The sequence below is a fragment of the Saccopteryx bilineata genome, chromosome 3 (genome assembly GCF_036850765.1).
Source record: "Saccopteryx bilineata isolate mSacBil1 chromosome 3, mSacBil1_pri_phased_curated, whole genome shotgun sequence".
NCBI classification, from domain to species: Eukaryota; Metazoa; Chordata; class Mammalia; order Chiroptera; family Emballonuridae; genus Saccopteryx; species Saccopteryx bilineata.
The window spans coordinates 16,395,096-16,411,380 of record NC_089492.1 but is presented as its reverse complement, the minus strand read 5'-3'; the positions used below and the strand labels follow the sequence as shown (position 1 = coordinate 16,411,380).

The 16,285-nt window shown below is 48.9% G+C and overlaps 1 protein-coding gene across 3 annotated transcripts in view; it reads left to right on the top strand.

The window, feature by feature from the left end:
* Nucleotides 1–10,367: 10,367 nt before the first annotated feature.
* The window catches only part of COL14A1 (collagen type XIV alpha 1 chain), a 210,668-nt gene continuing 204,750 nt past the window's right edge, over nt 10,368–16,285 (top strand). For all 3 annotated transcript variants that reach the window (XM_066265751.1, XM_066265750.1, XM_066265752.1), the window contains exon 1: nt 10,368–10,649. The gene's annotated coding sequence lies outside the window, so the exon portion shown is untranslated. The remainder of the gene's footprint in view (nt 10,650–16,285) is intronic.

Genomic DNA, 16,285 nt, shown 5'->3' with positions numbered 1-16,285 from the left:
CCCCATCTCAAAGACCAGCTTCTGTCCGTTTCCACCTTTTGTCTTCTTCCTCTCCCCAATATTGTCCAATGACATCATGTTAAAAACAGATTGGGTTTTGTGTTTTCTGTCTCTCCCCCACCACAAGGAAGTTCCCAGGAGCAGGAATTCTTTCCTTTACCGTGTGTCCTCCATACCCGGAATGTCACCTGGACGGTCAGAGGTGCTGACTAAGCATTTACTGATTGAATCGATGTGTGAACAAGCAGACAGCTTCTGTCACCTGTCCTGTTTGTCAGACAGCCACATAAGGGGTTAGGCAGATGACTTAAAACTGATGACAGCCTCGTGGGAAGAACTGAGGAGGCAGAACTGATTAATTTCATTCAGTTCAATGCAGCAAACACTTACCAGCCCCTATCATGGACAAGGCCCTCGGTTGGAATTGATCTTAGCACATCTGCTTCTTTGAAGAGGCCTTCCAGTTGACAGTTTTTATACAGCAAGAGCCAAAGCAGAAAAGACTTCTTCCACTAGACTTCCTCTTCAGATTCCTGTTGAAATAAACTTACGTTAACTAGCCTTTGTCCAACCCCTTCCACGAGCGAGGTGCTAGGCTACGGGTGGACAACGAATGTGCTTCACAATGGCGCCAGTCTTTCAGCTGTAAAGAATGGCAAATGAGGCCCTGGTCGGTTGGCTCAGCGGTAGAGTGTCGGCCTGGCGTGCAGGAGTCCTGGGTTCAATTCCCGGCCAGGGCACACAGGAGAAGCGCTCATCTGCTTCTTCACCCCTCCTCCTCTCCTTTCTCTCTGTCTCCCTCTTCCCCTCCCGCAGCCGAGGCTCCATTGGAGTAGGGATGGCCCGGGTGCTGGGGATGGCTCCATGGCCTCTGCCTCAGGTGCTAGAATGGCTCTGGTTGCAACAGAGCAACGCCCCGGATGGGCAGAGCATCCCCGCTGGTGGGCGTGCCAGGTGGATCCTGGTCGGGCGCATGCAGGAGTCTGTCTGACTGCCTCCCCATTTCCAGCTTCAGAAAAATGCAGAAAAGGAAAAAAAAAAAAAGGAATGGCAAATGGAATACTCAGAAAAAAAGAACTCTGTACAGCAATAGGGCATATGATCATAGACTTCTGCAGAGGTGGTTTAACCTGAACGCTTCTAGAAGTGCAAATAGTAAAGCTATTAGAATTCTAGTCATTCATTCACCTTGCTCACTATCATGGACTTTTGATAAAGACAAGAAAAACACATAATACAAATTGGTGAAAAAATATAGTTTTCCCTCATTATTGTTGGACCACTGAGAACTCACTTTTGTGAAAATATTTATATAGTTCATTTCTGGTGTATTTTATATGTATGATTCCATAAGAGAACATTTTAATACACGCATATAGATTAGGACCTTGTTATACAAAGCGATGGAATACAAAGTTGGAGCTGGCACAGTTGAGATCAGCTAACAGTGCCTGACTCTCTTCTAAGGGCTTTACTAGATTAATTAGATTGATGGGCTAATTAATTTAATTACCATCTGCCTTCATGGGTAGGTACTCTTCCCATTCCCATTTTAAAAATTAGGAAACAGGAATAAAGAGGTTCAGTAAGTTGCCCAAGGTCAATGGTGGTGCTAGAACCCTATGCCGAATGCATGCTCTTCACCACGGTTACGTCACCGCCCAGGAAGCACACACTTTACCTGGGCAGGTGAGAAGGAAGTCTATGAAATAACCACCACGGTTGACAGCAACAGAAAAACTCTTTCAAAGTGATATGTGATATATATATATATAATTTTATTTTATTTTGCAAAAATAGTCAATAACTACTGTAAGTGTTCAAAGGAGGCAAGTTCTGCCTGAATGGAAATGACCAAAGGTCAGAATGGCTTCATCACAACAGCAAGAAAGAGGTGGCAATGCCCTCGGAATTATAAAGAAAAATTATTGAAGCTAGAGTTTTATGCCAGAATAGTCATAAAATTTGGGGGTAGATACGTGCAACATCTCGGAGTGTATCTGCTCCTGCCCATGCACCTGTGTTGGGGTGCCACTCCAGGAGGCCCTTCCGCAAAGCAAAAGGGTCGAAACTGAACCAGGAAGACATGTGAAATGGAAAACAGGATATCGAGTGCTGGGGAGAAGTCGGGAGAACCCCCAGAATAGTTACGGTGCTCCGGGGTGGCGGGAGGGCAGCCACCCAGATGGCAGCAGCGTGACTCAAGAGACAAGCTGTTGAGAGCCGTCATCACCGTGTCTGCGGCTGCTGCGCCATCCCTCTATCCGGAGAAAACCTCTGGAGGGTGTACGGACCTGAAACAAGGGGACAGGCTAAGACAGAGGAAGACACGCTCTCCAGGAAACGGGGAAGCCGGTCTTAGAGACAGGCAAAGGGAATCCCGACTACGGCGCAAGAACAAAGGCCTGGATGACATCTGATCGCCCAGCCTAAAGGGAAACCTGGCCGGAGAAGGAGGGATGCTTAAAATTTTTTGCCTCATGTAACTGACCTCATGAAACATTGTACATAGATGTTATTGGAAGTAGCAGTTGGGAAGGTAAAAAAAAAAAAAAAAAGGAAAAAAAGAAAAGCAAATGAAAAAGCAAAGTAATTCATAACTCCAGGAAAAACTAAAAGTAGAAAGGAAAAAGAATCATAATGCATTATGATGCTTTTTATATGGGTAACGTGTACAACATATAAATGGAAACACTGAAAATGAATTTAACCAGAAGTTGTAATCTAATCATATTGGGATGATGGAAGAGGGGATGGCCGCCTAAAAAAACCTACATCCTTTGCTACCATAATCGAAAAAAATATCATGTCTAAAATTGATTAATAAGCACATAGCAAAACATGCATTTTATTTAGAAATACAGGGATTTGAAATGTCAGAACAAAACTGCCCTGGCCGGTTGGCTCAGCGGTAGAGCGTTGGCCTAGCGTGCGGAGGACCCAGGTTCGATTCCCGGCCAGGGCACACAGGAGAAGCGCCCATTTGCTTCTCCACCCCTCCGCCGCGCCTTCCTCGCTGTCTCTCTCTTCCCCTCCCGCAGCCAAGGCTCCATTGGAGCAAAGATGGCCCGGGCGCTGGGGATGGCTCTGTGGCCTCTGCCCCAGGCGCTAGAGTGGCTCTGGTCGCAACATGGCGACACCCAGGAGGGTTGCAACATGGCGACGCCCAGGATGGGCAGAGCATCGCCCCCTGGTGGGCAGAGCATCGCCCCCTGGTGGGCGTGCCGGGTGGATCCCGGTCGGACGCATGCGGGAGTCTGTCTGACTGTCTCTCCCTGTTTCCAGCTTAATAAAATTGAAAAAAAAAAAAAAAAAAAAAAAAAAAACTGCTGAAAGAGTTGAAAGTGATTACTTCAGGCAATTTTTTTTCACTTTTTTTTTTTTTTTTTTTTTTTACAGAGACAGAGCAAGAGTCAGAGAGAGGGACAGACAGACAGGAATGAAGAGAGATGAGAAACATCAATCATCAGTTTCTCGTGTGGCACTTTAGTTGTTCATTGATTGCTTTTTCATATGTGCTGTGACCATGGGGCTACAGCAGACCGAGTGACCCCCTTGCTCGAGCCAGAGACCCTGGGTCCAAGCTGGTGAGCTTTGCTCAAACCAGATGAGCCCACGCTCACGCTGGTGACCTCGGGGTCTCGAACCTGAGTGCTCTACATCCCAGTCCAACATTCTTTTTTTTTTTTTGTATTTTTCTGAAGCTGGAAACGGGGAGGCAGTCAGACTCCCGCATGCGCCCAACTGGGATCCACCCGGCACGCACACCAGGGGGCGATGCTCTGCCCATTCGGAGCATCACTCTGTCACGACCAGAGCCACTCTAGCGCCTGGGGCAGAGGCCAAGGAGCCATCCCCAGTGCCCGGGCCATCTTTTGCTCCAATGGAGCCTTGGCTGCGGGAGGGGAAGAGAGAGACAGAGAGGAAGGAGAGGGGGAGGGGTGGAGAAGCAGATGGGCGCCTCTCCTGTGTGCCCTGGCCGGAAATCGAACCCGGGACTCCTGCACGCCAGGCCGACGCTCCACCACTGAGCCAACCGGCCAGGGCCCAGTTCGACATTCTGTCCACTGCGCCACCGCCTGGTCAGGCAAGGCAATTTTTTAAAACAAGCTTTTAGTATTAATTGAATTCTTAAATTATATGTATAAATTACTTTAATAAAATAATAATCATTTAAAATGTTAAAATTGTCCCACCAAAGTGTTTGGTATCCAAAAGATGTTCAATAAAGGTTCTTCTTCTTACAGTATTATTGTTATAGAAAAGAGTCTTGGCTTGTTGTCAGATGGTACTGAATCTAATATCCGCCCCTGACTTGCTCTGGGGAATTGGACAGGGGATTTAATTCGTTGGACCTCAGTTTCTTCATTTATAAAGTGAAAGGGTTAGTTAGCACATCCATATAATCTCTTAGTACTGCTCCAGCCCCATTATGCTATGAATAGAACCTTTTATGCAGCACACAAGGTGCTGTCATACATGAAACACTTGGCTGCTTTTAAAGTTCTGACTTTGATCTGGGCCATGGAGCCGAGAGGATGAGGAATGTCTTTACTACGGATTGGAGAACATGAAAGGTGACTGTGGGTCAGGTGGTGGTGGGGTGGGGGTACAACACTCCAGCAACCCAAAAGACAGACTCAGACAATACGATGTTAACCTCTGGAGTGATTCTTCCCTTGCAGAGCTACGTGTTAAAATAGAACGATGTCCTTGAACACGCCTTGTAAAGTGTAAACCCTACATCAGCACGGGACGGGGGTATCGATAGTATTGTTTGGGAAGAGGACAATGTACACTAGTGGGAAAAGCTCTGGTCTGGGAGCTAAGCTGTTTGAGTTCTAGTGTTGACTTTGCTGGTAATCCTCTGGGTAAGCTTGGACAGGCTCTCTCCTGTCCTTTGTCCTCGCTTCAGGATTGGTAACATGAATATTGACTCAGTTGGGGTTCTTTGGTTAGCAGGGAAAGAAGTCAAATTTGGCAGAAATGGGACAGCTCACAGAGCTGAGAAAAAACTCCAGGAAGGACAGGAGTCAGAGATGTTCTCAGCTGCAGGCAGGACCAGTGATCAAGGATTGAACAGAATAGGGCACAGGCACAGCCCAATTGGAAGGGATGCCAAGGACCACACTTGAGCAGGGACCTAGAGGCCCTCCACAAACGGAGGGTGTCTTAGTCTGCTTGGGCTCCTAGGATAAAACACACACACACACACACACACATACACACACGCACGCACACACACAACCCAGAACTGCATGGCCTATAAATGTCAGAAATTTATTTTTCACATTTCTGGAGGCCCAAAGTCTGAGAGCTGGGTGTCAGCACCATCCAGACATGTGCTTATACTCTCACATGGTTGATGGGATAGGGATGTCTTGGGGTATTCTTTCTCATAAGGGCACTGATCCCATTTGTGAGGGTTCCACCCTCTTGTCTTAGGCACCTCTCAAAGGCTCCACTTCCATCACCTTTGTGGGTTAGGATATATATATATATATATATATATATATATATATATATATTTTAGTGAGAGAAGGGGAAGCAGAAAGACAGACCAGGATCCACCCGGCAAGCCCACTAAGAGGCAATGCTCTGCCCGTCTGGGGCTGTTGCTCCATTGCTAAGTCACTGAGCCACTCTTTAGCACCTAAGGTGGAGCCCACGTAGCCATCCTCAGTGCCCTAGGCCAACTTGCTAGAACCAATAGAGCCATAGCTGTGGGAGGAGAAGAGAGAGAGAGAGAGAGAGAAAGAAGGGGGGAGGGGGAGGGGTGGAGAAGGGAGAAGCAGATGGCCACTTCTGTGTGCCCTGATGGGGAGTCGAACTCAGGACATCCACAGGCCAGGCCAACGTTCTACCACTGAGCCGGTTAAGATTTCAACATAGGAATTGTGGGGGAGACACAAACATTCAGATCATAGCACAAGGATCAGCTCTTCAATGGTTGGGTCAAAGGGCGATCTGGGGTAGCTGTCCAGGAACGGGATGGTGAACAAGATATTCAGGGTTGAGCCTGACCAGGCGGTGGCTCAGTGGATATAGCGTTGGACTGGGATGCGGAAGACCCAGGTTCGAGACCCCGAGGTCACCAGCTTGAACCCAAGGTCGCTGGCTCCAGCAAGGGGTTACTTGGTCAGCTGAAGACCCGCGGTCAAGGCACATATGAGAAAGCAATCAATGAACAACTAAGGTGTTGCAACGTGCAATGAAAAACTAATGATTGATGCTTCTCATCTCTCTCCATTCCTGTCTGTCTGTCCCTGTCTATCCCTCTCTCTGACTCACTCTCTGTCTCTGTAAAAAAAAAGAAAAAAAAAAAAAAGAAAAAAGATATTCACGGTTGAGGGGAGACAGCCATTTTCCAACCGGTGTGAAAGTCTTTCAATATTTTAACAACTGCACTGATGTGTCTCTGCTGGATGTTAGAGCTATGTCTAGGTATAAAGAACTGTTTATGGTTCCTTCAGGACTCATTGCTAGGATGAACTGAGACAGAAATTCAGCGAACACTTTTCTCCACCCTCGTGTCCCACCACTTCGCACTCACATTTGAGAGAGAGAGTATCCGCTGGCCTGGTTCAGCGCTCGTGCCCACCCTGGGCTAGGGGGGAACAGGGCGCTCTAAGCGCCCGCACCACCACACCCACATCCCGCGGCTTGGAGGTGATTTCCGAAAGGAACTCAGAGCTCTGTTACTCTAGTGGGAGACACAAAGTATTTAACAGCTAGGGTGGCAGGGACACCAATCAGTTAGAAGGTACATCAGCCCTTGACTATGGGGCAGAGTCTTAAAGATTCCCTGCTTTGATGGGGGTTAACCTTTTGTTACCAGCCATTCTCTTGTAAGATCAGGGCAAATACTGCGAGTTTCCTGAGCAGAAATGGGGAGGGGAACGTGGGAGTGGGCTTGGGCCAGGGTGACTGCTAATGGGTGTGGTGTACTGTTACCAGCTGATGCCAGCCTGCTGATCGAGGATGAACCCTCTGTTACGCAAAGAAGGGGACATGGATACTGGGTGGAGGAAAATTCACAGCCAGGTGTTACAGAGGGTCAGAGCCGGGCTGCAAACAACTCATGAAGCTGGAAAATATGGTTTGCTACGGACTGTGTGAGGAAATGTGGCAGTATTTTGGTCTTCACAATGACAAGGAGATGGAGAATTTGGTGGATTCAGGAATAATAAATATTCTGCATTGTCTGGGCAGTCATGCTACTCTAGAAGCCCAAAATGCCAAGAGCACCTTTGTTTAGCTACATTGCAGGGAGAACTTTCCAGAAGTGGCTGCTGAAGAGAGTATAGCCATATGCAATGGGAAGAGGCAGCATCCCAGTGTGAGTGACAGAGATGCCATTTATGCCTGACCTGTGGTGGCGCAGTGGATAAAGTATCAGCCTGGAATGCTGAGGTCACCAGTTTGAGACCCTGGACTTGCCTGGTCAAGGCACATACATACGAGAAGCAACTACTACAAAATTGCTTCCTGTTCCTCCCCCACCTTTCTCTCTCTAAAATTGATGAAAACAACAACAACAACAAAAACACCACATCATTTATTTATTATGGATTAGTCCATAAACACATCCGTCATTTAATCTGCATAACCATCCTCTAAGACATAATTAATTTCCCCTTATTTATACACGAGGAGTTAGGTCGAGAGACTCAGAATAACTTCACCAAAGTGACACAAGCAGGAGGCAGAGCCCCTTCAATTCAAGATTAAGTCCAAAGTCTTCCTGCCAGGTTTCAGGGGACTGAGAGGAAGTGGGCAACAGGGGGTGGCAGAGTCCTTCACACAGACACGATCAGTCATGTCATGAACTCGGGATGAGACTCGGAGCAGGTGTTGAGTCCTGGGGTCAATCACTGGGGGAATTTCTGGATACCTTTGAAAAGGGCCTGACTATTTATTCCCATGTTCATTCATTCAAATGCAATTTTTTTCTAGATTGAGAGGTAAAGACCTTTAGTGAAACCTCCTGGTTTTGTTTCAATGATTCAGTTCTCAACACTCTACCAGTGCTGATCTAAAATAAACGTTGACTAAACATTCCGATGAAAGGGCTGGCAACTCAACTTAATAGAAACTGATTAAAACCAGCTATTTGGATTCAACATTAACTGCAGCTTAGGTACATAGAAAGTGAAGTGCAAGTAGTCAAAAGTTAAAGAGAGGAAGGAAGAATGAGTTAGCATTTTTAAAAAATAACATTTTGGCATTGGCCTGTTGGCTCAGTGGATAAGAGTGTCGGCCTGGTGTATGGACATTTCCGGTTCAATTCCTGGTCAGGATACACAGGAGAAGCAACCATCTGATTTTCTCCTTCTCCCTGTCCCTTTTCTCTCCCCTTCCCCTCTCGCAGCCAGTGACTCAATTGGTTGGAGGACTGGCCTGGGCGCTGAGGATGGCTATGTTAATTCCAGCATCCGTTCAGACAGTGCTTGCGGTGGATCCCAGTCCGGGCACATGGGGGAGTCTGTCTCACTATCTCCCCGCCTCTCACTTAAAAAAAAAAATCTCAAAATAAATAACATTTTATATCATTCCAAAATCAATATATATAATTGTGTAAGATTTTTATTAAAAAATATTATGCTTCTTTATTTGCTGTGTGTGGACTTCTGTACACTTACTTCACATTTTAAAAGCATCCAGTTCCTCATTTCCAATTCTGTATAACTCCTTCACAAAGAGCTTTTCTCCGAGTTTGCTTAAAACTTTGAGCTAACAGGCTACATCTTCCAAGGAATTACAAGACAAGTTAAGCTTATGCTAGTCATGCAGATTTGGGTAAAAATGAAGGCATAAGAGATTTTTAGTGAAAGGGGGGATCAGAGTATGAGGCTTGCTCGGTGGTTGCCGAGGAAAGGAGGTCTGGCTCCTGCGTGTCCATCTAGGACAGGTGGAGATCTTCCTTCCGGTTTCCGCGCTACCCCCAGCTCCCAACGCAGACACCAGGTGGCGCCCGCAACCTTTCAGTCACGCCCCCGGAGCCCTTGGACTCCGAGCGCCTCCTAAGAAGCTGCGCTAGGTGCCAGACCCCAGAGATTTGCGGCCAGTGAAGCGCAGAAAAACAAACAGCGTGTTGGTTGGACCTGGCCCTTTGGCTGAGCTGAATTCAGTTTGGAAAGGGACCAGTGGACGCAGGACGACGGTGTGGTTGGAATGGACTCTTTCTACTCCAATCACAAGAGGAGCGAAGATGCAAACACCAAGCAAATTCCGGCAAAGCAGAATTGGTGGCTAACAGCTGTTGGGAAGGTGAGAATGTCGGAGGACCCCCTCGGAAGGTTTCAAACGCACAGCCTCTCTTTCTGCGTTCTCAGCTGGGCGTGATGGAAGCCCATGCCTTTTTTTAAGAGTACCACCTGCCCTTTCTCCGTCTCCGTCCTGCAGTGGTGAACTACTCTCTTCTCGGTTTTCCAAGGCGAAAAAAATATTGTCTCACAAAAACGAGTTCTTGCGAAATTCTCTATATACCTCCCTCCCCAATATTTGTGCGCACAGAACAAACAAGCTCGACTGTAAATAACGCTGCGGGAGGGGGGGTTATTTGCACAGTTCAAAATGGGTAACGATGGTGACTTTCTAAGGGGGCCCGAGGAACAGTGCTGGGTCAGTCCCTAGAGACAGGGCGCGGGGCTCTGGCGCGCCTTCTGTGTTTCTCATCTCGGGGGTAGATATGCTTTACATCTTGAAGGCTGACCTGCATGGGTCAGAACCACAAGGCTGGTTGATCCTTGTAGAGACCGTGGCCTCAGCCCAGACCTGTTGAATCAAGATCTCTGTGGATGGGGATCTGCAGGTTGGAAAATACCACCACAGGAAACTGTGGGTTTTCCCTTTTAAATCCACCAAAATGTCCATTTCAACACCCCAGATCATTCTCCTGCACATTCACGTTTGGACATCGCTGCCTTGGCATTTCACAGCCCTTGTGAGGCGTTCGAAAAAAGAAGGGCGAGGAGACCTCGGAGGAAGGGTACTCCTTTGCAGTAAGGGCCCCCCAAGCGCAGGGTCCTCGACGCGGGAGGGCAAGGCTGGTCTTTGGAAGTGGATACGCAGCACCTGGGTACCGAAGGGTCCCTGACCTTCCCCAAAGACCACAGGCCCGGGGTTTTGCAGCCCCACACTAGCCTAGGTCGAAGAGGAGGGGCAAAAGCGGCTCCTTCCAGGCACACTGCACTCAGCGCGCACCTTGGGGGAGCGGGGGAGGCAGGTCTGCGCGAGCGCGTGCGTGGCGCGGGGCGGGACCCTCAGAGCATCTTTTGGGGCGGGGGAGGGAGAGGGGGAGGAAATAAAGTGGGGGTGTCTGGGACTTAGACCTGCCTCCCACTACCCCAACCCCCGCCCCTGCGGCCACTTTCCGCTCTATAGTTGGCCGCCGGCTGGCCTTCCTTTCCTCTTATCTGATCCCGGGCGCCCAGCAGGAGGGAAGCTTGGAGAGGCGGAGGCGGCTCCTGGCGGCCGGGAGTGGGAGCGGGACAGGGTGAGAGAGGGAGAGAGGCTAATTAAAAAGGGGCACTAGGAAGGAACCGAGTGAGCGCCTTGCGCTGCCAAGAACCAACTCGACCCGGCACTTGGATCTTCCCTGGGCACCGAGAGGTCCCTAACCTGGGCTGGAATCTTGCCCTGCACAGGTGAGTTCAAAGCTTCCTTTGCCCTTCCTCGGTTGGGTTTGAGAAGTCAATAGAAGGTGAAGAAGGAAAAATGGAGAGGGTGAGCCACCTGCAGATGCAATGCAATTCCTTGGACCTTTGCTGCGCGCGCGCCCTGGCTGGTCCCGGGGCCTTTGGGGTGGGATGACACCGTGCGCCGGGATAACCTCCTCGCCAGGGTCGCTGCGCAGGGAGATTGGAGGCGCTGCGTGAGGTGCATGCAAAGACAGTGACCGTGCCCTGTGTTGCTCCCGGGAGCTTGTTTCTGCACTTGGGTGCCGGTAGCGTGCAGCGGGAAGAAGAGGGTCTGGCTTCGAGACGGTGGCGATACCAGGCTTTCCAAGTAGAAGGGGCTTAGTAAAGGCGACAGTCTGGTGAAAGGGGGCTTAGGAACTTGTCTCGGAGAGCTGAACATAAATAGCACGCTGTTTTTATTTAGATTGTATTAGGGATCAATTGGGAGAGCAGTCGATAGAGATCATGGGGGACAACTCACCCGGCCACTACTTGGTACTGCCTCAGCGGAGCGCTGGAGACCGGGCACTAGGCGCAAAGAGGACCGCCAGGCTGAGCGCATTGATGAAGGATGTTGGTGGTAGCCACGCTTCGGTATCTTTGAGTCAGGAAACCGGGAATCTTCGCGCGTTCTGCTTCGGGTGCAGCTTTGAGATGCACCACCAGGCTGTGTTGTTGGAAGGTCCTCTCTGCCCCGGCTTTTCCCCCGCCCCCATTTTAGCCCTCTGGACCCCTCCCTGTCGCAAGCCTCCTAGTGTGCACCGTGTGGGCGAAGATGCACGCGGTGCGCGGAACCCCAGCTTTAGCTTGCAGTGCGCCCAGGCAATACAGGTTGGGGCCGGGCCAGGAGGCGCCCGCGTGGGCCACTGGAGGGGGTCGGTCCTAGGTGAGGCTGGACGCCTCGTCCAGCTCCAGATCACAGGCACTCAGCTTTTGGAGAAGGGTTCTTGGGTCCTCTGTGGAACGCACTCCCTCTGGAGCGTGAGCTCCGGGTTGACCTGGGGTCGCACCTTCGCTTAGGTTCGCGCTTTCTACTTGTCCTTAGCGAAAGTATCCAATGGAGCCTGTGTGCCGCTCTCACAGGGCCCTGGATCCCCCTAACCCCCGGAATTGCTTCTGGAACTGTTCCCGATTCCCTTAGGAAGTTTTGGACTCACTTCTGGAAGTTTCTGAGAGTCTGCTGCTGGCTGCAGCGAAGGAGGTGGGAGGGGGCAGGAACCGGGAAATTGGGGACAGGACTTGGGTGGCTCTGTAGGGAGCAGAAACGGAAGGGAGTTTTCCTGAAGCCCCCCTGTTACAGGCTCTGGGTCCTCACCTCCAGAGGACGGGGGGGGGGGGGTCCTCCTTAGTTGCAGCACGTGATAAAGAGGTCCTACTAAAATCCAGCAAAGGAGCTTGTTAGGCTGGATAGTGAGGTGAGCTAGTGTGCTGTTTCTGATAAGGTGGCCCAGTTTACATGCAGAGAACTGGGGAATTTAGAGTCAGCTGAATAAATGACTCTAAGTGAATAACGAATGGATAAATGAATAAATGAATGGAAGAATGAATTAATGAGTGGATGGCTAAATGAATGGATAGCATTTGGATTTTTGGTTGCTCCAAAAGAGCAACTTGGACAGGTAATGTCTGAACATGGATGGTGGCTGTAAGCCACATTTTTAAAAATAGCTTTACTGTGATATAATTCATATAGCGTACAGGTGTACCATTTTGTGGTTTTTAGTATATTCACAGTGTTGTGCAACCATCACCACAGTCAATTTGAGAACATTTTATCACTCCAAAAAGAACATTGGACCTGTTAGCAGTAACTCCCCATTTCTTCTCAGCCTGCCCTTCCCAACCCTGCCCAGCCCCTGGCAACCACAAATCTACGTTCTGTTGACACTGCACATAAATGGAGGCATGCAATGTGTGTGTGGTCCGTTGTGACCGGCTTCTTTCATCCAGCAGAATGTTTTCAAGGTTTGCCCATGCTGTTCAGGATACTCTCACCAAACACTGGGCATCTCCTCCTTCTGCCTGGGGAGCCCTGAGCCAGGGCCTGAGCCTCCACTGCAGCCCTGGCCTCCCAGAGGTCCCTTTGAAAGGATAGGAGTCACACTGGTGAGGCTTTGTGCTAATTCCCTGGATGGGATTAAGTGGAACCCATTAGAATTCCTGAAGCAGTTTTGGGTGGGTCCCAAGCTTCGGGATTGATGGGAGGAGCCCTTTGGCCCTTACCCAGTGGCTGACGGTCCAGCTGAGGATTTCAGAGAACTTTTGGGGCCTTCTCTGTATGACTTAGTTTTCAAACTCAGCCAGGGCTGGCCTGAAGAATGGGCTGAGCAAACTGGTATTGTCCGAGGGGCACAGGGGCAGCTCTAGCCTACCAAAAAGGCCCTTTGGAAATGTGCTCCCTTTGGCTTTTAAATACTTTTGGTGTCACTTAGTAAAACACAAACACACACACACAGAGTGAAACACAAAGCCTGTTTCTAGCTGACAGTCTCTGCAGTTTACATGACTCTGGAGGCACATTTGCTGTCATTTAATCCCAATGCAGCCAAATGACTGCCATTTCCTGGCCTGTCAAGTGTAACCAGAGATTTCTTTAAAGGACCAGGTTCTTCCTGAATTGCTGCGGGCTGAGGCGGTGAGATTGGAGCACCAATGAGCGAACACATTATCTGTGATTATGACAGTTTGTATAGAACAAGGGCGTTGCTAAATACACTGGATGGTTCCTGGGGGTGGGGGCCCGGTAGAGGGAACCCACAGAGAGGCCAGCCAAGTGAGAGGAGGCAGGGAGGAGAAAGTGACTAACAGACTTGCTCCGTTAGTGCTGAATGTCAGGAAGACAACCTCCCCTTGCTCCTTCTACAACCAAATAGAAAGTGGCAGAGATCCAGTTACTCTTCTTTATAAAATGAGCCTTGAATAAAGACCAGACCTCCTCCTGTTCCAGGGGGGGTGGTAGGGGGTGTGTGTGTGTGGTAGAATTGCTGGCTTGTTTTTTTTTTAAGAGCCTATTGAGTATCTGCCCTTTCCTTTTCAGAAATGCACTTAAGTGTCCCAATTTAGAGATCACTGAGTTTCAGGGATATAAATGCCTTTGCCTGGGGTCACAAAACCAACAAGTGACAGCTGCCTGATTAAGAAAAGTCAACTTGAGATTTGAACTCAGATCCCACTGCACATGGTCCGCATCAGCTTCTTGGAGGGTGCTGGGGGGAGGGGGTGTGACCGGAAGTGGATGCTGTCCACTGAGGCCATACAGTCTAGCCCCTGAAACGGGACGGAAGGCAGAGAGATATGGGTGAAATCTAAACCAGCTCCTTCTGAGCCCCTTTCTGCATTTCTTACTGTCTCTGAGCTTCCATTTTTCTCATGCAGCAGCCAGGGAGAACGGCAGACACTGAACAGGTTGTTGTAAGAGCAGGATGGATTAGTGAGAGGCTGCAAGGCAACTATGGTTACTCTTGTCTCCTGCTTCTTTTTTCTTCTTCTTTCCATTTTCTTCTCCTTCCCACTTTCCCCTTCTCTCTCTGGTTTTTTGTTTTGGTTTGCACGGATTGCGAATAGAAAGGCAATGGGAAGTTCTGAGCTCTGAGTGTCTATTTAAGCCAGGGCTTAGAGCCCACACTCCCTGTTTCTTCAAGGCAATCATTTATGAACGTTGCTGGCAAACTCTGCTCCCAGTGGGTATTGGTGGAGTTAGCCTGGCAGGTATCCTTGACTCTGAATTTTAGGGAATAATGCTTGGTTTCTTCTCCCCACCCCGACCCGAGAAATGATCAGAGTTGTTTATCAAAATGGATCCGGAGAGAGGCTGGGCCTTGCTGAATCCGTCCAAGTGTCCCAGGATGTCCGTAACTAGGGAAAGTCAGGGAATCCTGTATTGGGTAACGATCTGCTCCTGGGTGGTTTCCTGTCTGACTTGGTAGCGAGGAGCTCATTGAATTGATATCCAAAGCCAACGCTCCACTGCAGGCTTGTGTTGCTTCCATTCTTCCTCTGCTTCCCAGTCCTGCCTCCTGCCTGTGCAGTGGTCAGTGGTGAAGAACACACCTTGGGAGGCAGATGTGCACATAGCCAATTACAGTACAGGAGGAGCATCTGACCCAGACTTGGAAGACCAGGGAAGCCCCTGGGGTGGGTGGGAGGTCTTTGCTGAGCTGTGACTACCGTTATACTGCTTATAGGTGTAGAGCAGGGGTAGTCAACCTTTTCATACCTACCGCCCACTTTTGTATCTCTGTTAGAAGTAAAATTTTCTAACCGCCCACCAGTTCCACAGTAATGGTGATTTATAAAGTAGGGAAGTAACTTTACTTTATAAAATTTATAAAGCAGAGTTACAGCAAGTTAAAACATATAATAATAATTACTTACCAAGTACTTTATGTCGGATTTTCGCTAAGTTTGGCAGAATAAATCTTTATAAAACAATTTACTATAGTTAAATCTATCTTTTTATTTATACTTTGGTTGCTCTGCTACCGCCCACCATGAAAGCTGGGACGCCCACTAGTGGGCGGTAGGTAGGGACCAGGTTGACTACCACTGGTGTAGATTTTAGTATAGTATATTTAAAAAAAAAAAAACAATTCCCCATGTCTTTGTCCTAGGAGCAATGTCAATCCTTAAAAGAAGAGAGAGGAAAGACAAGCCAGGTAATGGAATATTCCTGAGTGGAGGAGCTGTCACTCAATTTGCCATACTTTTGAGATAGTTCAGCCCTTCTATGTGTAGAGCTGAGGCACCTAGTTTAAAACAGCAGCTGCATTGCTTAGGCTGGTTTGCGGTCAGATCCCTTGCATTTGAGTAATTCCCAGGGCTTTGCTTAACCTCCATAGGGTCTGCCTTTCTGCGATTTAGAGAAAGGTGGTTTTTCTGGGCCTTTGGGAGAAGAAAACAGCACCCCTTCCTCTGGATAACATACCTTGGCATACGACTCTGAGAGCACATCTGCCGATTTCAAGCATCACTCCCCATTGGCCAAGTGCAAATTATGCAGTGCATTAACTGTGAATTGTACACATCACCCCTGATTATTCAGTGATTGACTATTAACTCCATCAGTATATACTGATTGCCTGTTATGCACTTTGGATCTTTTTGATTATGAGTTAGACTGTCCATCTGGATGTCTTACAGTACGCAAGGCCAGGAAGATAAACATAGCCAGTGAGGCCATGAAGTTAGCTGGAGAGGCGCAGAGGTAAGGGACAGATGTCGTCCATCGGAGGTGTCTGGCCAGTGAGGGATCTGGACCAGTGCTGCTCAAGTTTTCAGCGGCTGGGTGGTGCCCATCCACAAGCTGTTCCTTTCCCCTGATGAGATAAAATGGCACCAGGATGTGAATCAGATATGTTACTAAGCACATTGTTAGTTTAGCTGAAAAGTAAAAAAAAAATATTAGTGAGAGGCCCTGGCTGGTTGGCTCAGTGGTAGAGTGTCGGCCTGGCGTTCAGGAGTCCTGGGTTCGATTCCTGGCCAGGGCACACAGGAGAAGCGCCCATCTGCTTCTCCACTCTTCCCCCCCTCTCCTTTCTCTCTATATCTTTCTTCCCCTCCTGCAGCCAAGGCTCCATTGGAGAAAAGTTGGCCTGGGCTCTGAG